Source organism: Hemitrygon akajei, chromosome 8 (genome assembly GCF_048418815.1).
Source record: "Hemitrygon akajei chromosome 8, sHemAka1.3, whole genome shotgun sequence".
Taxonomy (NCBI): Eukaryota; Metazoa; Chordata; class Chondrichthyes; order Myliobatiformes; family Dasyatidae; genus Hemitrygon; species Hemitrygon akajei.
Window position 1 is genome coordinate 19,145,111 of NC_133131.1, and position 19,380 is coordinate 19,164,490.

General features: G+C 40.5%; 1 long non-coding RNA gene across 1 annotated transcript; it reads right to left on the reverse strand.

Annotated features, from left to right (window-relative positions):
• Nucleotides 1-2,696: 2,696 nt before the first annotated feature.
• LOC140731700 (uncharacterized) lies at nucleotides 2,697-19,318 on the reverse strand. Its single transcript, XR_012099900.1, has 3 exons — nucleotides 19,242-19,318; nucleotides 15,701-15,912; nucleotides 2,697-2,829 (listed from the first exon to the last, which is right to left on the reverse strand). It is a non-coding gene; the product is annotated as an uncharacterized lncRNA (long non-coding RNA).
• Nucleotides 19,319-19,380: the final 62 nt, after the last annotated feature.

The window sequence follows — 19,380 nt, forward strand, 5'->3', positions numbered from 1 at the left end:
CGTCTTAAACCGGTGATAATAAACCTGATTCTGAATTAGAATCAGGTTTATTTTCACTGATACATGTCATGAAATTTGTTGTTTTGCAGGAGCAGTACAGTGTAATAGAGTACAAGTTACTACAAGTTACAATAAGAAATATCTTAAAAATTCAGAAATAGCAAAATAATGACATAGTGTTCATGGGTTCATGCACCATTCAGAAATCTGATGGCAGAGGGGAAGAAGGTGTTCCCAAAATGTTGAGCGAGCATCTTCAGGCTCCTGTACCTCCTCCCTGATTGTAGCAATGAGAAGAGTGCATGTCCTGGATGGTGCGTGTCTCCAACGATTCACGTGTTCATCTAAAAGCCATAAATGCCACCAAACTGCCTGCTGCCACTATTACCCCTGGTAGCCTATTCCACTATCAATATCAGAGGCCAAATGCGCGGCCCTATATTCTAAAATTTTGTGTTGAAATTAGTCAAAATTTGAGTTGGCCCTTTCCCTACTGTTATCTTACCTTTAAAATTAACAGGAAGAATGAAATTCTCTGTGTAAGAACTTATTCCCTGCACTACCTTTACATTTCCAACCTCTGACCTTAAAACCATGCCCTCTGGTATTTGCCATTTACACCCTCTCTATGCTTTGCATAATTTTGAAGACCACCCATCAGGTCACTCCCCCTCCCACTGCCTTAGATGTTGCAGGGAGAACAACCTGAATTTGCCCAACCTGCCCTCTAATCCAGGCAGCATTCTTGTGAAGCTCTTCTGCATCCTTTCACAGCATCTACACGCTTCCTACAGCAGGGTAACAAGAACTGCACATAAAACTCCAAGTGCAGTCCAACTGAAGTTTATACAGCTGCAACATGACGTATTCTAGTGAAGGCAAGCACATCAGATACCTCCTTTACCACCTTTTTCACTTGCATGGCCACTCTTAGTGAACTCTGGACCTGGACCCCAATATCCCTCTGTATATCAGTATGTACCTATTATGTGCCTATTATTAACTGTACACTTGCTTGCTTCATTTCACTTATCAAAGACTTTCTTCCTGGGGCAGAAATGGCTAATAAGAGGGACATAACTTAATGTATTTGAAAGAAAGTATGGGGGAGATGTCAGAGGTAAACTTTTTACACACAGAGTGGTGGTGCATGGAACATGTGGCCAGAGGTGCTGATAGAGGCAGATACATTTAGGGGCATTTAAGATGCTCATATATAGGTACATAGGGGTCTACGTGGGATGGAAAGGTCAGATTAACCTTAGGGTAGGTTAAGATATTAATATAACATCGTGGGCCAAAAAGGTTTGTACGATGCTGATGGTTCTGTGTTATTAAGCGTTACACCTCACACTTGCTTGGATTAAACTCCATCTACCACGTCTTTGACCATATCTGTCATCTACTGTGTTCTTTGATAGTGCTTTACACTGTCCACAACTCCGTCAATGTTGGTGTTATCCACATATTTCTAAATCTCACATCTACATTTTCGTCCAAGTCATTGATGTATATCACAAACAATAGAGGTCCCAGTATCAATCCTTGGGCACTACTGGTCACAGACCTCCAGCCAGACAAAGATATAACCTTCCATCCCTAGTTTCTATCTTCTATGATAAAGCCAGTTCTGAATCCAAAGTTGCAATTTACCCCAGATCTTTATCTTCTGAAGTAACCTACCATAGGGGGCTTTATCAAATGCCTTAGTAAAATCCACATAGATAAAGCATCTTACTCTCATCCAGCACCTTTGCCTCCTCTTCAAAAAAATTTAATCCTGGCTGTCCCTCAGTAGGCCATGCATTTCCAAATGCACATTAATCCAATCTTTAAATAACTTCTCCAATAGATTCCATATCAAGGAGTTTCAAGGTAGTTTATGGTGATATACATGTACTTTGATAATAAACTTACTGTAAAATTTGAACTTTGAACCACTGATGTGAAACTCACTGGCCCATGATTACCTGGACTATCTCTATTTCCCTTCTTGAACAAAGGCACATTTTGTTGCAAGTTTCAGATTTAATTGGAAAATAAAATTCATATGTGTGGTGAACTACATATACCTGTCTGGACACGCCCCCCCTGCTGACTGCTCCTGTGGCTCCTCCCACAGACCCCAGTATAAAGGTGATTGGGGCCTGAGCCCTGCCTCTCAGTCTCCAGGATGTAGCATGGTGGTCAATTGCTGCTTGTTCTTTCTTCCAGTCAATAAAAGCCAATATCTCGCCTCACGTCTCGGAGAGTTATTGATGGTGCATCAATATGCACCCCAATTTAGCTGATTATTGATCTCTTTGGATGAAAATGAATAGAAAAGAGCTGACATCAATTTACTGTTGAAACTTACTGTTGATTTTTTTTCTGTCTGATTAAATTTGATTCTTGAACTGTGTAAATTTAGGCCAGAGAGAGGAAAAAAAATTAAGATTTCCAGGTGTTTAGAATGAACTAACCAAATATTGAGGGTGTATCAAACTTCTTGTGTTTCAGTCCATAAGTCTTTTCTGTTTGTCACCGTTAGTGTCACCCAGTTCAGATATGGTGCGGAGTGAGAGACACTGAAGCAGGTCGATAGTTCACAGTCTTTAATGTGAACAGTGTAAAAGGGAAAAGAAAACAATAAAATGCTAGGCCAAACAGGGCCATTAACTAAAATACTCAGATGGAAAACGAGACCTACACTGCGGCTGAAAAGGACTACTAAGAATAAAACGAATACCACTCGTCTTCAGAGTCAGTTGACTCGGCAGTCCAATTTCTCAGGCAAGGCGGAATGCAAGCAGGCAGCGAAGTGTTGCTGTGTCCAAGTCTCGACAAATACTACGACGGAATGAATGGAGTTAAATACTATCACAATGAAATAATAATTAGCTGACACATGCATATTCACAAGTGCAATTGCCATATCTGCTGTGCTGCCTGATCCATATTTGTGACAGTTAGTTTAAGCTCAGGACAGTGCTGAGTACAATGCCTACAGCATAGTAAAAAGCATTGCCCTACAATTGTACAATCATAAGCAACATCTCCTGAATTTGCAACAACTTAATTTGAGAATTAGCAACTCATTTTAAATGATTTATAACATTAGAATGCCTACATTGGCATGGTAAATTAACAATGATGTCCTTGAGGATTCATTGTGTACAAGATGCCTAACTAGCTTTTATCGAACGGTTTCTAACCATAGGCACTTGCTTTAGGATGAACAATAGCAGCAAATCCAGGACAACTGAAAAATGTAAAATTATTTCATTGAGATTACTAACATTTTTCAATTTAATGAATATGTAACTTATTACAAAAATTCACCAGAGCAAAATGCACAAAGTTTATTGAAAATCTAATCCAAAAAATTACAAAATTTTAAAGGATATTTTAACTAATTATTATCTACATTCAATACAGGCAGTAATTAATGTTCGTGTCTCGGTTATGTTTTAAATCCTCCAGAAATTTTGGAGCAAAATACTGTTACTGTTGCGTCTGTGCAACAGATTCACAAGTAACACACTTTGTAGGTTTCTTTTACTGTAAATAACATGTGAAGAAACTATGATGGTATGACAATGTGAGAATACATTTCAAAGGAAAATCAACGGTTCAATCACCCACTCTCTCCAATTTCTCATCTTAACCTCTCACCTCAGGATACAAACAGGAAGGCATACCGTGTATTCAAAGTTAAGTAACATATGGTGATAAAACTGGCTAGGAATAATTTTTATCTGCTATTTTTAAATCAGGTAGAGTTTCTCATTAAAAATATGATTGACTTCTTGCTGGTAAATAATACATAATAAGTCAAAAGAACAGGCTCCCTAGAGATGGTGAACGCAGATTTTGTTGATTCATTCAACTGCAAATTGAGCAGATCACTTTTAGAAAAGCATATTTTAGTAAATAGTGTATGAGTAATTTGTGAAGTGACATGTGGTTAAGATATGATACTCAAGAGGAATAGGAGACTTTGGGTTAGTTTATTCACACAACTTAAAGCAATGTTGCTGTGCTGCTGAAAATCTGTAGAACTTGGAATGGAACCATAAGCCTGAGGCTAATCAGCCCATCCAGTCAGCTCTGCCATTCTATCATGGATGAGTTATTATTCCCCTCAACCCATTCTCCTGCCTTCTCCCCATAACCTTTGACACCCTTACTCCTGAAGAACCTATCAATCTCCACTTTAAAGATTCCCAGTGACTTTCCTCCACAGCCATCTGTAGCAAAGAATTCCACAGGTTCACTGCCCTCCAGCGAAAGAAATTCCTCCTCATTTTGAGTGTCATAGCACTTACTAGGAAACTAATCTCATTATTTGTTGGTGGGATTTTAATTCTTGCTAGCACTTTCTTTGCTGATATAAAATTCCACCAAACGTTGTCAGCAGTGGTGCCATATGCAACATTTGTACGCAGTGAGACAGACCATGGAACAGTATATCATGGGAACAGGCCTTTTGGCCCACAAAGTCCGAACTGAGCACAATGCTCTATTAAACCAATCTCTTCTGCCTGTTCATGTTCTATATCTCTCCACTCCCTACAGCTACAGTTTTGTTCAAAAATCATAGGTACATATATATGGCTAGGGTGCTTAAGACTTTTGCACTGTACCGTATGTGTCAGCGTGGAGGAGACTGATTTTGTAAACTGGGCGGGAGTAAAGGATGTTGGGAATGGCAAGGGCGGAGCGCTGTGGGTTGAGTGTGGGACAGGTGGTGGAGAAGAGTGCCGGGGCAGATGGGGGGGGGGGTGTGGTGGCACAGGTGGATTCACACCCAGCCCTGAGACACCAGGCAAGGTCGTTTGATTCCAGACAATTTATTTATTGATCATTACAGAGTATCTCTCTGGAGCTTCCTGCTCCCTTCCCCTTTTCCCAACCACTGTGCTGTCATTGGAGAGAGTCCACAAGAAGTTCACTAGGATGATTCCGGGAATGAAGGGGTTAACATACGAGAAGCGTTTGACAGCTTAGCGCCTGTACTCACAGGAACTTAGAAAGATGCAGGGGGACATTATTGAAACGTGCTAACTGTTGAAAGGACTAGATAGGGTGGATGTGGAGACGGTGTTTCCTGTGGTGGGGGTTTCCACAGCCTCAAAACTGAGGGGCGACCCTTTAGAACACAGGTGAGGAGGAGTTTTTTTAGCTAGAGAGTAGCAAGGCTGTGCAATGCTCTGCCACAGACTGCGGTAGAGGCCAAGTCTGTGCATATATTTAAGGCGGAAGTTGATTGCTCTCTGATCGGTCAGCGGATCAAAGGATATGGCGAGAAGGTAGGAGTATGGGTTTGAGCAGACTCAATGGGTTGAATGGCCCAATTCTCTTCCTGTGTCTTATGATTCCCCTCTCCCAGCCCCTTCCCACTCTCAGTCGACAATAGAGACACCTATCAAAATCAGGTTTGTCATCTCTCACGTAGGTCATGAAATTTGTTTCTTTTTTTGTCCGCTGTTCAGTGCAATAAAAAAATTTACTACAGTACTGTGCACCCTAGAACCATAGAACATTACAGCTCTGAAACAGGCCTTTTGGCCCTTCTTGGCTGTGCTGAACCATTTTTCTGCCTAGTCCCACTGACCTGCACCTGGACCATATCCCTCCATACACCTCTCATCCATGTACCTGTCCAAGTTTTTCTTAAATGTTAAAAGTGAGCCCGCATTTACCACTTCATCTGGCAGCTCATTCCACACTCCCACCACTCTTTGTGTGAAGAACCCGCCCCCCCCCCCTCCCCCCGCTAATGTTCCCTTTAAACTTTCCCCCATTCATCCTCTGGTTTTTTTGCTCCCCTAGCCTCAGTGGAAAAAGCCTGCTTGCATTCACTCTATCTATATCCATCATAATTTTATTAACTTGCCACTGCATTTTCCCTAATCTCTCCCCCTTTCATGTTAAATATATGTCCTCCAGTTTCTACCTTGGGAATAATATTCTGTCTGTCTATTCTGACCATACCTCTCATAATTTTATGAATTTCTATCAGATCTCCCCTCAGTCTCTGAGGTTCCAGACAAAACAAACCAAATTTATCCAACCTCTTCTTATAGCTCATTCGCTTTAATCCAGGCAGCATCGTAGTAAACCTCCTCTGTGGCCTTTCCAAAGCTTCCAAATGCATCTTGGAATAGGATCACCAGAACTGCTAACTTCAAGTGCAGCCTAACCGAAGTTCCATGTAACTTGAAGATTATGGTCACTTACTGCTTCTGTGCCTCAGGAGTCATTTCACAGTGCTGCAGCCATGTCCTACAATTTGCTGCATTGCCACATTAGAGAGGGTATCCAACCCCACTACAAAAAACAAGAAACCATTTACTTTTCCTTTAGACTACAGAACCGAGCAGAGAGAGGAAACCAGTACAGATGAACGTCCCAGTCCTGCCCACATTGCAGGGTTTTCCCAGGTTGGAGATGTTCGTGGACCTCACTCATGTCCACAAAGAGATTTCTTCAGCAATCTCCAATCAGCAACATCTGGCCACAGCATTAGAGGGTCTTTATCAAGGACCAAGGACCAACTTTACTCATCATATACATTAACATGTATTAACAATCTACAGTGGTGTGTTGGCACAATGTGTATCAAAAGCAACAACATTCTATAACTCTAAAGAATAATGGCTTATATAAAAACAAGTTAGATGTTAACAATGGATATGGAGTAAGATGTGCAAATTACATAAATCCAGCATGAATCCACAATGTAAACAATGTTATAAAAATGGTTTTAAAGTGTTTACAGTACAGTGACTGAGATAATAGATAGGGGGTGTGTAGTCAGGAGAGTTAAGTAGAATGGCTGATCAGATTAACTGCCTGGTGAAAGAAACTTTTAAGATGGCATGAAGATTTTGTTTTAATAGCCCTATAATGCTCCTTACACAAACAAAACGCCTCCTACAGGCAATATTTTTCACCAGCCTAAGTCCCTCAGGAGAATTTGCACCATCTCCTTCACAGAAGAATCCATTCACACGCAATACTTCCCTTTTACTGGAAGAGTGTTGCTTGTACTGTGTATGTCCCATTGAGAAATGACTGCGTTAGCTGGGCTACGAGGAAACATCGCAATGTAACTGACATTGTTGCCTTCAGCAAGGCATGACATGGGGAAACCCGACAACAGTGCTTTGTGGAATTCTTGGTCTATATGTAACTTTCACTAACAGTGTTAGAGTGAGCTTTTAAAATTAAAATGATTTGTATTGCAACATTTCTAGGTCTTAAGTTTCCCAAAGCCATTAATGAATGGAAGTTTATGTAGGTCTAGTGTACATTAATTGTTGCTATGATAGTCTAAAATACTCTGAGAGGAGCTTGTCTCTACCAGGATATCAAAGGCAGATCTCAGTGATAGTTTTGAAGTTGTAGGGCTTCTAATAAAAAGCAGAGGAGGAATTGAATCAGTTCCATTATCTCCTTCCAAGTCTGCTTTCACCATGTACGGATCTGATTTCATCATTCATTTCCACTTCCACCAGGACAATTCCAGCTTTTCCAATTGAACCTTGTAGTAAAGGCCAGCATCCTTGGAATAATTCCAGTAAATCTTCGCTGTACTCCTTCAATGCCTGTCACATCCTTTCTAATGAGCATTGAACAGAAGCGCAAGTTATACCATAGCTGTGGCTCAAGCAACTGGCATGTAAACTAGTTTATATAAGACCATAAGAAAGGCGAGCAGAATTAAGCCATCTGGCCTATGGAGTCTGCTTCACCATTCAATAAGATCGTGGCTGATGTGGCCATGGACTCAGCTCGAAATACCTGCCCTTTCCCCTTAACTCTTAATTACCCTGCTATGCAATAATCTAGGTAACTGTGCCTTAAATACATTTAATGAGGTAGCCTCTATTGGTTCTCTGGGCAGAGAATTCAGATTCACTAATTTCTATGAAAAGCAGTTTGAGACTATGTCCCCTAGTTTTATTTATGTTTTTTTTTATTGAGATCAGTGTGAAATAGGCCCATCCAGATCTTCGAGCCACACCACCCAGCAACCCCCAATTTAACCCGAGCCTAATCATGGGACACGTTACAATATCCAATTAACCTACCAACCGGTAGTCTTTGGACTGTGAGAGGAACCAGACTACCTGCAGGAAACCCACAAAGTCACGGGGAGACCGACAACTTTCTTGCTGCTATCTTATTAATTTATAATTTCATAATTTTATATGTTTCTGCAAAATCCCCTCTCATTCTTCTGAGTAACAGCGAATGTTGTCCCAAGCGGCACAAAGTCTCCTCATAGGCAAAAACCCTCATCCCTGGAATCAACCTAATGAGCCTCATCTGTGCCATCTCCAAAGACGGTATACCTTTTGTCAAGTAAGGAAACCAGAACTGCACACAGTACTCCAGGCGTGGCCTCTCCAGTACCCTGTAAAGTTGCAGCATAACCTCCCTGCTTACCCGGCCTGACTTGAGGTGCCAGCCCGTTAGGCATCAGTAATCCCTCATGCGTGTGCCTGGCACCCGGTATGGGAGTGTCGTGAGGAGTCTGCGTAGGGCTTGGTGTGCGCGTGGGCCTCGGCTGAGAGGGGAGTGTGTGCAGGGTCTCGTGGGTATATATATACATCAGTGGGTACGGGGTTCATAGTCACCGTGGAGTGTTCGGGGTAGGGGTCTGGTGCTCCTGCGGGCGGCAGATCGCGGACGGAGACCGTGTCCTCCCGCCCATCAGGTAAGACCACGTAGGCATACTGGGGGTTCGCATGAAGTAGGTGAACCCTCTCAACCATCGGGGAGTATTTATTGCTCCTCGCATGTTTCTGGAGCAGCACTGGCCCTGGGGACATCAGCCAAGCCGGTAGGGTGGTCCCAGTGGCAGACTTCCTGGGAAAAGAAAAGAGTCGCTCATGAGGGGTGGCATTGGTGGACGTGCATAACAGGGAGCGGATGGAGTGGAGTGCCTCTGGGAGGACCTCCTGCCAGCGAGAGACCAGCAGTCCCTTTGACCTAAGGTTCAATCCCACCAGCAATGAAGGCCAACATTCCGTTTGTCATCTTGATAACTTGTCATATAACTTATCTGTTTCTGTGCTCTGTAATGTAATGATATACATGGAGATACACAGTAGCTTTAAGAATTGATTGTTCCATGTGTTATGACTTTTAACAAACTTTTGGATCAAATTTATTAAGTATAAGAATTAATGCTCAGTTGATAATTTACCACTTCCCTTCTTAAGCAGCAACACAAAAGTAATTAACTGGTACAAATATCTCATTTTTATGAAGCACTAAGTTCAATATACACTCAGTGACTACTTTATGAGGTATACTTGTACACCTGCTCATTAATGCAAATATCTAATCAGCCAATCATGTGGCAGCAACTCAATTCATAAAAGCCTGCACGCACAGTCAAGAGATTCAGTTGTTCAGACTAAACGTTAGAAAGGGGAGAATAAGTCATCTAAGTGACTTTGACCATGCGATGATTGTTGTTGCCAATCGGGGGGGCTTGAATATCTCAGGAACTGTTGATCTCTTGGGATTTTCGGACACAACATCCTCTCGAGTTTACAGAGAATGGTGAAAATAACAAAACCAAACATCCAGCGAGTGGCAGTTCTCTGGGCATAAATGTCTTGTTAATGAGAGAGGTCAGAGGAGAATGACCAGACTGGTTCAAGCTGACAGGAAGGCTACAGCAACTCAAATGACTAAGTGTTACAACAGAGTTAAGCAGAAGAGCATCTCTGAACAAAGTGGATGGGCTACAACCACAGCAGACCCCACCAACGGGTATCAAATAAAGTAGCCACTAGGTGGACATTGACTGTACACCGTTTCTAATGCCTCTATAGCATTATTGATGATTGGATAAAATGAACAAAGATCACGATAGAATTTTATCAGCTGGATTGAAAGAAAATGATAACACTGAGTATTATTTCAAGATTCAAGACTGTTGATTGTCATTCTTCAGTTCGCAGCTGTAAAGGGAACAAAGTGATTGCTATCTCAGATCCAATTCAGCATAAAAAAATCACAATGAGCATAAAGAACACAATAAGAAACCAGACTAAATATAAATACATAAGATTACCTTTCTACATAGGCAGATTGAATGTACATAAATTGACACTAGGCACAGGAGTGTCTGTACATAAGGTGACTCTGACAAAAGTAGTGAGGTTGGGGGTGTGGAGGTGTTGATCAGCCTGACCGTTTGAGGAAATAACTTCTTCTGAGTCTGGTGATCCTGGTGTAGATGCTGTGTAGCCTCTTTCCTGAGAGGAGTGGGTCAGCAAAAGCAAGGGATTTGAGTGAACATAAGGCCTTTCATGTGGAAAACATTCAAGAAGCTTGTGAGGGAATGTTGAGTAACAAACATTAATGGACGAGATGAGAGAGAGAGAGAGAGAGAGAGAATGAGAGTGAAAGAGAGAGAGGGAGAAGAGCAGAAACATTGGTAATGAGTAAATTTCAAAGGAAGATTTTAGAGAGAATGTGAAGCAGAGTTCACTACATTGATCAATTTGCAGTAAAAGCCAAGGGCTGGACTGTGAGTGCAAAAGAGGTTTTAGAAGCAGTGAAAACTATGCACCAAAGGGCAAACGAGGATAAAAATCCAAAGCATCATTATTAAAGTATGTATTTAATTAGTCAGCCATGTGGAGTCATTAACATCAGCAGCAATAATGGCCATTAAGGGGACTTTATCATATTTATCTTGTGTAAACTGAAGTAAACATATTTTCTATTTTTGAATGGCAAAAGCTAGCAAATTCCATTGAGGTTTTTTTTCCTGTGTTCAGAATGCTTATGTCCAAGAAATTCCACGGTTTCAGTCACTGTTAATCCATCCAGCTGAGTGTGTTGATGTGAAAGTTTTTTTGAAATTGGCATTTGCAGTATAAAGCAAACTTGAGCCAGATTTGAAGGTTTGGCTCTCACTCCTTCTCACATCTGTACTAATAATAAAAAAAGAAAATAGAGCCAGACAATCATTTGGAACGCCAATAGTTCTCCATGTGATGAATTAGTAATCGCAATCCAGATTCATGTGGAGGAAATTGCTCCACCTCCTCCACTCCTCACTTCCCTCAGGGGGGTGTAGTGATATTTTTAAAAGAGCTTGCGCAACCGCCAAATCATACACACTTTGGCCATTAAGGAGACAGTAGTAGATTTAAATAAGGGGAGAGTGAGGAAAGGCTGTTTCAGAAAGAAAGTGAACTATGTCATAACAGCTGCGAGTACAAAAGGAATATCTTCACTGACTGCACGGCTTCTCTGAGGCATGTAAATAGCTGTGTCGACAAATCCAACGTGTTGTTCCTGCTCTTCTTTTACGCACCTCCTCACTAGTATAGTGGCTATTATTCCCGCCTGTCGCATGGGAGCCTAGGATTCAATTTCCTGATGGGGAGGTGGTTTAGTAGGGGTGTCATGGTTGCGTAACTGTTAGCATACTGCTATTACAGCACCAGTGATCCAGGTTCAATTCTTGCAGCTGTCTATAGGGGGTTTCTGCATTCTTCCCATAACTGCGTGGCTTTCCTCAGCTTCTCCCACATTCCAAAGACGTATGAGTCAGTAAATTAATTGGTCATCTGGGTGTACTTGGACAGGACAGGCTTGTTGGGCCAGAAGGGCCTGTTACTGTACTGTCTCTCTAAATAAATAAATAATATCCTTAACAATAAACATTTATCTTGATAATGTGGTAGCATGAGATTGTTGCAACAGGGGCAAAGATTTACTAGGACAGTCGACAAGTCTGTGCATATGGGTATCAAAGTCTGTTAGGCTAATGCCTTGCTTATAGGTTCTCAAAACTTTGCAAAGTTTTGTGCTTAACTTATGAAACTTAATTCCTGCCTATTGCATCTTTAGTCAATGACAAATCCATTCACTTCTCCGGAAAATAAAAGTTAAAAGTTCCAAATAAATTAATTTTTTTTTCTGTCTGTCTTTGCGTGTAGTTTTTCATTGATTCTATTGTATATATTTGTTCTGCTGTGAATGCCTACAAGAACATGAATCGCAGGGTCGTTTACGGTGACGTATATGTATTTGACAATGAATTTACTTTGAACTTGGTTATATCACCATATACTACCTTGAGATTAATTTTCTTGCAAATTATGCAAAAGAAGATAAACTGGGTAAATGAATAAATAAATGATACTGAGAAGATGAATTCTAGAGTTCTTGAAAGTAAGTCCAATGGTTGTAGAATCAGTTCAGAGTTGAGAAGAGAATAAAGGAATTGATGCAAACAAGTTTTACAGCAATGATATCTGAGCTTGCAATGTTATGAGAACCTATAAAAATTCACTACTTTGGAAAAGAGAAGGTTGAGGTGCAGACTTATGAAGATGACTTCATAATGTTAGGGTATCATGTATACTGTATATATTCATTACTAATCTGACTAAGAAGACAGGAGAAACAGCTTCATCCAGACAGTGGTGAAGAACGTGAAGAATTAGAATGTGGAATTGGAAGCAGTTGAGAGGAATAGCACTTAAGAGGAAGCTAAGTAAATAAATTAGGGAAAAAAAAGTAATACTTATAAAGTTAGGTAGAGTGAGAGGAGGCTTAAATGGAGCATAAACCTTAGCAGGAACTGTTTGGAATAATTCAAGTGTTCTTGTGCAATTCATTCAATGCAAATCTATTTTTAAAGGAAAGATTCTCAAGACAAAATGCTACAGACACACCATTGTTAGTGGAAGACAAATGGAGTTAAATAATGAGAAGTGAAGGTGACTTTTCATATTTTCTGTAGCTTTCTGGTTCAGAAAGCTAAGAGAGATGCATGGCTCAGTGTGATGTTGTAAGTCTTTGGCATTTCCACTCTAATCTACAATATTGCATCACCCAAATGAAAAAATGACTTTAATAAGTCTTCATGATTGCATGTTTCTAGAAATAATAACATTTATAAGTCTTTTATACTTTGTAGTTTACCTGTAAATCTACAAGAGAATGATAGTCTAGCTGATATAAAAGCATAAAATAGAAACTATTTGTGGTGAACTACATATACCTGTCTGGACACGCCCCTCTGCTGACTGCTCCTGTGGCTCCTCCCACAGACCCCTGTATAAAGACGATTGGAGGCACTGCTCCTCCCTCAGTCTCCAGGATGTTGTGTGGTGGTCTCTTGCTGCTAATCGTGGTCTCTTGCAGCTAATAAAAGCCTATCGTTCGCCTCCCATCTCCGAGAGTTATTGATGGTGCATCACTATTATTCAGTACAACTTTACAAGAGATTAGTTTGTGCCATTCTTAATGACAAGCTGTGAATCTGGAAAAAGTCCAGTTTCAGAGCTATGCTGTAAACATAATAGATTTGGCCTGAAACAAAATCTTAGATATTAGATGATGCCAAATGCTGTAAAACGAGAAAAGCATCCAGTTTGTACTCATATCTTCCTTCCAGCTTAGAATCCACACTAAACACAATTACTATTTGTGCAGCAGCTTTTTGGTAATGGTACTGCGAATGTTGGAAATAATACTGCAAATAATAGAGTTGTACGAAAGCAAAACTGAGGATGGCATGGTAGCTTTGTGGTTAGCACAATGCTTTAGACAACCAGTAACCTGGATTCAATTCCCACTGCTGCCTGTAAAGAGTTTGCACGTTCTCCCCGTGACGGTGTGGGGCGCACCAGTTTCTCCCCACAGTCCAAAGGTATACCAGTTGGTAGGTTGATTGATCATTGCAAATTGTCCCATGATTAGGCTAGGGTTAAATTGAGAGTTGCTAGGCAACACGGTTTGATGGGCCAGAAGAGCCTGTTCCGCATTGTATCTCAACAAATAGATAAATAATGTACTACTTTGTCCAATGTACGGCTTTATCTTGATGATAAAATGTGCTTTCGTCAAAGTGAATCATATTTAATTTGCAAAGCTGCCCCATTACAATAAGAAGAAATTTTCACTGAAACAAGTGTGAGTCATTGAGTTATGCTGCCCTTTGTAAAAAATATTCCCTGGAAACTCACTGCTGAGTGAGCAGTGCAAGAGGTTAAACAAAGAGTCTAACCTCTTACCCGGCACAAAAATAGAATCACTATCACTGAGACCATGAACAAAAATATCCTGAACAGTAACGTGGACAGTCATTATTGCCCAGAAACTCAACTGGACCTGTAATAAAAGTAGAGACAATTACATAAACATCTAAATTAGGAACAGAACAAGGACACTTGTCTCTCAAGCTTACTCTGCTATTCAAGGAAATCATATTTGACATTATCCAGACTTTTCCAAAACAAATCCCTTAAATAGAATGAGGATTATGAACATATGAATTAGCAGGAGTAGGCCTCTCATTTAATAAGATCTGCATTGATCCACTTGTAAGTTCATCTCAGCATTCTCAACTAGCTCAGTAATCTTTCACAACTAGGATCTGTCTATCTCTACCTTAAAAATATTTGAAGGGTCTGACTTCTTCATTCCAAAAGACCCCCAAATTCTCACAACACTCTGGGAACACAAAAAAACTATCTAGTTGTTTCCTGGTTTATGACGAATAAACTCTTCTCGGGCTTCTAGCCAGGTACAGGTATCGATTTTAACCGACGCTTCAATGTCAAACTGCCATTTTCATCAGGGATGATGCTTGGGTATGTGCAGTCTGGTGGTATATATACCTCCATCGTCCATCCCTCCTGATTGTTTAGTTCTCAACCAATCAGGTTTCCACTGTCCCACCTTGTTTACAATCGAATTCCCGTTCTTACTTAGAGCGAAAACTTCATTTTCATTAAAATTCTTATTCTCTAGTCTTATTTCAATGGCTTCCTTCACCAGTCGATCCCAAAGGCCATTAGCATGGCATAGTAGTTTTGTGTTATTGAAGTAGATCCTATGGCTATTACGAATGCAATGTTCCGCCTCAGCTGGGAACAAATTTGTTCTTATTTCTGTCTTAAATGAGCAATGATTAGTTCAAATAGTGACCCTTTGTTCTAGATTCTCTCACAAGAGGAAATATGCTCCACACATCCAAACTCGTTATTAACTTATATGCTTCAAATAAGTTCACTCTCAGTCTCTTAAACCTCCACCAAATACAAACCTGAACTATCCAACTATTCCTTATAAGACAATCTTCCTTATCCATGCATCAGTTACAAAGCATTCCTTAGAAAACTTCCAAGGCACTTACGTCCTTACTTAAATAAGAAGACCAATATGATTCAGAGTACTCCCAACATGGTCTCACCAATGCCAAATATAATTGACCAACATCCTTCCTACTTTTGTACTCAATTCCCCTAGCGATAAACCAGAACATTGTAGTTCAGTGCTTCAATTTAATCTCACAGAATGTATACGGTATACAAACTGAAATCCTTACTCTTTGCAGACATCCACGAAACAGAGAAAAAACAAAGAATGAATAACAGAAACATCAGAACCCCCAAAGCTCCCCTCCCCTCCCCCATGCTCCAACAGAAGCACAAACCCCCTCCCCCCACAATGCAAGCAATAGCAAAGCCCCCAAAGAGATCATGATCTCGAGTCCATCAAAAACTACAGTCAACCCCAACTCCTCACTACCTCAGGCACTTCGTCACTAGCAAGGGAGAGAGAGGTTGCTCCTGTAACCAATGAGAGAGGTAGATCAGCAGCTCACTGTTTCGATGTTACAATCTCCTGCGTCCCCCGACTCGAGGACCAACAGGGTCTCACTCACCTTCAAAAGAGAGAGAGAGAGGATCGGTCAAGTGCAGAGGTCTTCTTCCAACAGCAGTGCGCGCCTCTTGCTATCTCGATGGTTCAATCTCCCACAATGCTTCAGTCAGCGACATCGGCGAGGAATCGGGTCATCCACGGGGCCGCAGCCTGAAGGTGCATGTTTTCCAGGCCACACCCGGAGATACTGAAATGCCAGGACGCAAGGCAAGTCTGAGAATGACAAGACACCACCCTTAGAGAACTGTCATTCGATCTGCAGCTGGAGATCATGGATTCTGACAGCAGTTAGCCTCCAAATTGCTTGTTGCCCCTGTATTTTAGCTTTTGGCAAGTTATGCAATGGACAGCCAGATCCCTCTGTCCATCAGAGCTTTATAATCTCTCACCATGTAGATAATATGTTTTCTAATTTTATTTTTCTTGTCAGAATGGACAATATCACGTTTTTCCATATTCTTAGCCATCTGTCAGATCATCGCCCACTGATTTATTCTATTTATATTGCTTTACAGCCTCTTTATATCAATTTCAGAACTTACATTCCTATTCATTTTTCTGTCTTTGTCAAATTTAGCAACAATATATTTAATATTTTAATCCAAGTCATTTATATGTTGAAGTCTCAACATCAATCACTGTCATACATCACTCATTACAAGTTTGCAACTGGAAAAAGATCTATTATGCCTAGTACCTTTCTCTCTTGTCAGCTAATTAATCTTCCATCCATCCCAAACTGTTATGTGCCACACCATAAGCGTTTTAATTCTGCAATTATCTTCAACATAGCTCCTCATATGCTTTCTGGAAATTTAAGTATAGTATATTCATTAGTTCCCCTTTATCCACAGTGAGGAATACTTCTCCAAATAACTCCAGTAAGTTGGTCCAGCATGATCTATCTCTCACAAAACGGTGCTGAATTTGCTTGATTACCCTGCTTTTTTCTGTCAATGAGACCTTTACTAATGGTGTCTAACATTTTCCCCATGGTAGATGTTAAACTGACATGTCTGTAATTTCTTGCTTTCTATCTCCCTCTCTCTTTGACTATAGAACTTACAAAGGGAACATAATCAGGATATTTTTTTGAAAATTGAAAAAATGCTTCGGTCAGCTCACTGAATACTTCCATTAAGACTCTTGGATGATATCCATCAGGACTTATTTATTTATCTATCTATCTATCTATCTATCTATTTATTTATTTATTTATTTATTAATTGAGATGCAATGCATAATAGGCCCTTTGACCCCTGCTGCCCACCAACCCACCCAATTTAATCCCAGCCTGATCATTGGATAATTTACAATGATCAACTATCCTACCAACTGGTACATCTTTGGACCGTGGAAGGAAACCGGAGCACCCAGAGGAAACCCACGCGGTGACAGGGACAATGTACAAACTCCTTCTTGTCAATCCACAACTCAAACAAGTTGCACATTAACATGCCTCTGCAGATTTCTTATATTTTGTGGTATGGGGATCCTTGAAAAATCAATATTTAGTATTACCCATTCCTAACTATCCTTAAGAAAAAGGTGAAGAGCCATCCTTTTGACTCACAACATTACCTCTGATATAGATAATTCCACAGTATTGTTCTAAATTTTAACTCCAGTGACAGTATATTTCTAAGTCATGATGCGTACAACTTGGAGGGGAACTCGCAAAGGATGGTGACCCCACATGGCTGAACTATTGCCCTCCTTGATTGTAGATGTTATGGTCATGGACAGAGCTGTCAGAACAGCCTAGATAAGTATCGGCAAAGCGTTTTGTTGATGGTACACACTGTAGAGACTGAGCCCCAGGGCTGGTGGGAATGGATGGGGTTGCTTTTTCTTATTGAATTTGTTGTAGTTTGTTGAAATTGTTTTCATTCAACTGCCTTCACAAAATTCCACTACATACTGCAGTTGACATCATAAATCTCTGTAATTTCTCTGTTAGAGTCAAATAAGGGTACGTGGTGGCTTGTGGGTGGCTCAAGTATATATCACTAAGGTGTGAAAATTGGTCTACCTTGGAGTTGCTTTCATTATCAACTTTATGGAGCTCAAATGAATACTCACTCTCATTTAATTGGTCGCAACTAATGAGGATGCAACTAAATTGGCCCATACGATAGAAAGTATTTCTCAGTAGAGTAAATTATTTGGGAAAGTTTGGTGATATGCAATGCTGATATAGATACATAATGTGTTAGATGCAGTAGTGGAGAAATGCTCACCACCGTTCAAAGCTCAAAGTAGATTTTATTATCAAAGTATATATATATGTCACCACATACAGCCCTGAGATTCATTTTCCTGTGGGCGTACTCAGCAAATCTATAGAACAGTAACTATAAGAAACAATCAGTAAAAGATCAACCGGCGTGCAGCAGACAACAAACTGTGCAAATGCAATAAATAACACAAGTATCAGATAATGAGCTAAAGAGTTCTTAAAGTGAGATCATTGGTTATTGAAGACATCTCAATGCTGGGGCATTGTAGTTATCCCTTTTAATTCAAGAGCTTGATGGTTGAGGGATAGTAATTGCTGTTAAACCCAGAGCTGTGAGTTCTGAGGCCAATGCCTGTTTAAAAAAGTTACCTTGCTTTAGACATAAATTCAAAACCAGTCAGCTATGTGAGGTGTCATCATCAAATGATATAGAAATGGGCTCTTTCAGCTCTCCTCTGGGTGTTAATAATTTTCCCTCAGGCCCCTCTAACACTCTCATTCCTCAGCTTAAACCTAGAATCATATATCATAGGAACGTACAGCACAAAAACCTTGCCCATGGCGACCATAATGGCTAGCTACGCTGATTCCATTTGCCTATGTTAAGCAAATCCTTTCCTTTTCAGGAATGTGGTCAAATCTCTATTAAACATTGTACGTAATTGGATCTGCTTCTATCATCTCCCGTGGCAGCTGTGTGTGAGAAACATCCTGTCAGATGTTCTTTAAATTTCTCCCCTCTTACCTTAATCCTGAGTTAAAAATCATGCTCTGAGAATCTATTTTATCTATGCCCCTCATGATTTGGTATTCCTCAATAAAGTTACCCCTCATTATCCTAATTCTAATGAGAGTAAACCCAACTTATCCAATCTCTCCTTATAGCTACAGACTTCTGTTCCAGGGAACATCCTGGTGAGCCTCTTCTGCACTTTCCCTACTGTTACTACATCCCTCCTGCAGTGTGGCAACCAGTCTTAAACACATTATTCTCAGTCTAACTGATACTCAGTACAACTGCAATATTACAACCCAGCTCTGATACTCAGTACATCAGACTATGAAGACAACCATTCTAAATGCCTTCTTGATTATCTAGTCCACCTGCATCACCATTTTCTGGGAGTTTTGCCATGGAGAGCATTCTAACTGGATGCATCATCGTCTGGTATAACGAGAAGTTTGTAATATGTGGCTTACCACAAGCATTGTTGCTAGGAGCTCTGTTGTTTGTAATAAGTGCTTGAATTTGAATGCAGGCAATCTGATTAATAAGCTTGCTGGTGACACAAAAACCACTTACTTCAAACTTCTAGTCAGAAAAGCACCCATCCACCAATCTGTCCAATCACAAGTGTGTTTCGGATCCGGTGTATACTCAATTAAAACCCTGTTTCAATAAAATAAGAACGACTCATTCAGAATGTTGGCAATCTGATTCA